This window comes from Monopterus albus, unplaced genomic scaffold (genome assembly GCF_001952655.1).
Source record: "Monopterus albus unplaced genomic scaffold, M_albus_1.0 scaffold372.1, whole genome shotgun sequence".
Taxonomy (NCBI): Eukaryota; Metazoa; Chordata; class Actinopteri; order Synbranchiformes; family Synbranchidae; genus Monopterus; species Monopterus albus.
The window spans coordinates 149,863-153,605 of NW_018128252.1; the positions used below are offsets into that span (position 1 = coordinate 149,863).

A 3,743-nucleotide genomic window follows, 5' to 3' on the forward strand; every position below is an offset into this window, starting at 1 on the left:
TACTGTATGTGTCAGTAATAACAACTTGTGATGTGCCCAAAATCTGAATTAATAAGAGTTCAATTGGACTGTACATATATACCTTACCAGACAAAGCACTTTATAGTTACTTGCCACCCATTCACACACCGATGCTGTGCACCAGAAGTAACTTGGGGTTCAACGTCTTGCCCAAGGACACTTTGACATATGGACGGGGGGGAGCAGGGGTCAAACTGACAGTCCTGCAGTCTACCCCTATGCCACAGTGAGGGATTGTGGGGAGCCATGAATGAGTGAACAAGGGAGTGATTTTGGACACAATGTCACTCCTGCACCTGACTGAAACATATGCCTGCTCATCTACTGAGCATCGGTCTTCATCTGCATTTTATACAGTGGACTGAGTTTATTCCTTGATTTTATTACTCCAGATTTTATGTGGTGGATCTGAGAAAGTTCTTGATAGATGTGAGCCTACTTATTGATCATGTAAAAGATGTTTTAGCCCATTTGCTTTCTCTGCTGTCTATTGCCTGTTTTTTGAACAACTCAAAAACAACAAAAAAGAGACATATTGGAATATGGGGGGAAATGACAAAACACAAGATAGAAAGAACAGACTTCTAAGACAGATTTCTAAGAACAAATACACTTATTACTGAGAATAATTTATGCATTACTCAGTGTGTGAGCTTCTGCTAAGTGGAGGTATAGCATGAGAGAATTAACTTGTATTTATATATTTTAAAAATAAATGAAGAAACACATTCAATAATATTTTAACATTTTTGGAAAATACTTATCCTGCCTCACATTTTAGTTTTGTATATAGCATTTCCCAAAATGTCAAAGTCTTTCTTTACAACAGAGCAGAGACTGCACTTAGTTTCCTGTTTTATTTACCAGCTTTGTACTTTGTTGATGGTTGTTCATTGTGATTTATTTTCGTTGGTATTTAGTGTAATCAATTTGATTGCTGTGCAGTAATCACTGGTTTTTATAACACACACTTCACTAACTGGTTCACATTAATGTGTTCATCTTTGTTGTTTTATTGGGTTAATTTTGTTTCCATTTGTTTAATTGATGTTCTTTTATTGTCTCATAAAATTACCATGAAACACTAGATGCGAACAAGATCCAACTAAATTCAAGTAAACTAAATTAAACTGTGTGGTCTAGTGATCAAGGAGGAGTAGGTCACCTTGCGCGGAGGCACTGTGGCAACTTTGGCCAATCAGCTACATCTGCAGCAGTCAAACTGAACACAAAACTGCACGAGTGGAGGGAAGACTCGATGTGTCATCCTTTTTATCTCTGCCCTCACTTTATATTCTTTGGTTGTTTCATGCACTGTGTGAGTGATGGCTTCCCACATTGAGCTGCTGCAGATTTGCATAGTCTTTTGAGCATAAACTCAAGGTCAGGAGAAAAGAAGAGCACACTGTGCATGAATTCTTTACAGGTTACTTTGTAGGTTTAACATTTCTGACAAGATACTTGAAGATGTCTGTCAGAAACATTTTCCTTCCAAACACCTAAAATTTAAATATCTAATATTTCCAGAATGATTAAAGTGGAGCAAAAACATAATATTGACGTACGAAACAATGTTGTATCACCTTTCATATCATTAATGAATAATCATCTTTGAGAGTTATTCTGGAGGAGGTTAGCAACCACTGAACATATAGATTTCTTAATCTACAGTATATGGAGTAGGTAAAAGTATTCAACTAGCTGCAACAGTAAAATGCTGCTTAGACACTGGAGTTTCAGAGGAGTGCTCTGTCTGTTTTACTGGTAATTATTCAGCATCTTTATGTTAGCATTGTATATCTATACTATTGTGAGACTCGTAACGTTTTTAAAATTGAAACTAGTGAATCACAACCAGAGATACAGTATAATCTGTTTTATTCAGCACATTTTTCTTCTTGATCAAAAGCTGCCACCTACATTTCCCACAGTGGAACTCAACCACCAACAGTTTGGTCAGAGATTCAGCTGTGCTGTGCTGCTATAGTGACTAATATACCTGTTTCAATCTACTGTGCTGTATGTTGAGCCTCTAGCTTCAAGCAGAAATGAGGAGGTTTGATAATCTCACTTCTTTGTAACTCCACACCTTCAGATTTCTTTTTTTGGAAAACATTCTGGTAACGCATAATGCTATATACAAGCATCAAGACTTCAAGGAATCTGTGGACTTCTTAGAAGATACTTCTCCCTCTGAACAGAAACAAATTCATAACAAAACTTCTAAAATTTCTTGTGGGAAAATCGGTCAACAACAAAATGAGCACAAAATGAGCATAAGGACATGAAGGACCTCACAGACAAAAACAAGTAAAACAGACGAAAATAACCATAGAGATATAGAGTAACTGAAAATACAAGCAAATTAAGAAGAAATACATTACTGGGATCCTGCACATATGTACGGTGTGGGTGTGTGCCCAGGGGGCCCAGTGTCTCCTAATAGGTCCATGGTGGGATTTTAAATGAGGTCTCTTCCTTCTCTGCATCATTTTTTCACATATGCAACAAGCTTCACGTGCCCAGTGAGCAGGCTTTGGTTTGTAAAATATGTTTTCTTTGAGGATACTTGGATTTTCTGACGAGACATATACAGCATGTACAGTAGCCTACAGTACATAGTTAAAACGCCTGGCGTGCTTTTATTGTGAAACAGGAAACAGAAGTTGTTTGTGATGTCGTGTGTAGTTTGACAGCTGTTCATATGTGAGCGTAATATGTCCAACTGTGCACACAGAGGAATGAGCACAAGTGTGTGTGTGTAACGCAGCTCCTGGAAGCGTTAATGTTGATTGTGAGAGTTTGTTGGAGGAACTAGTTTGTCGGGGGACACTCGGCCTCACTTCACAACAGATAAAAAAGGCATTTGGACAAAGAAGCTCATCTCTCAGCGGTATGTTACAGCGGTTTCTATTTACAGCATCCCAACTAGGTTGCTGTGTTACTAAGAGTGGTGTTCAGGTATGTTGTCAAACATCTGGAAGAACACATTTAGCTAGTTTGTATAATATTTGAATCACGTTTTAATGACAAAGGCTGTCTGAAAGCAAATTGTTTCTGTACTGTTTCTTCTTAACCTACATGTTAGTGTTGATTCGTGACGAATTAAACTAACAATTGGTTTGACACATTAAAGGAAAAAGGACACAACACAAACACAAACACAACATTTGTGAACAAGGCGCGCGAACTAGCTTTTGATGTCATCGTTTTTAAAGGGAGACTAAAAGTTTATTGAAGGGTTTCGGTTGGTTAATAAATTAAATATATAATAAAAATTAAGGCTATTTTTTGTCTTAGAACTAATTCAGTTAGAATTGAACTGTGTTAAATGCATGTTTATAATGTTTTAGTGTATTGTGGTTGAAACATGAATGAGATGGTGTTTTAGTCTGATAGGACCTGATAAATGAGCCTGACTGGACTTGATCATATCTCCTTATGGCAGAGAGCTTGGCATCTACATACAGTACGTGTCAACTGATAACACAGCTGAAACAACTATAAACTGTCTTGTTCATCACTAGGACTGCAACTAATGACTGTTTTCATTACCAATTAACCTGGTAATTTCCCCCTGTCCAACAGTTGATAACATATTTGAAAAGAGTGAAAAAGGATGCTATAATTTCCTTTAGCCCAGAATGTCTCAACTGTATAACAACCAAAGTAAAGTAATCCTTAACAAAATAGTATGTAGGGCTGCAACAAACACAAATGTC

General features: G+C 37.2%; 1 protein-coding gene across 3 annotated transcripts in view; it reads left to right on the plus strand.

Annotated features, from left to right (window-relative positions):
- The first annotated feature begins 2,709 nt into the window (after positions 1–2,709).
- LOC109951256 (tetraspanin-18-like) overlaps positions 2,710–3,743 on the plus strand; it is a 33,298-nt gene continuing 32,264 nt past the window's right edge. Inside the window, exon 1 of one of the 3 annotated variants that reach the window (XM_020585639.1) lies at positions 2,710–2,914. The gene's annotated coding sequence lies outside the window, so the exon portion shown is untranslated. Of the gene's footprint in view, positions 2,983–3,743 lie in introns of all 3 variants that reach the window. The other 2 variants (XM_020585641.1, XM_020585640.1) reach the window with 2 other exon arrangements.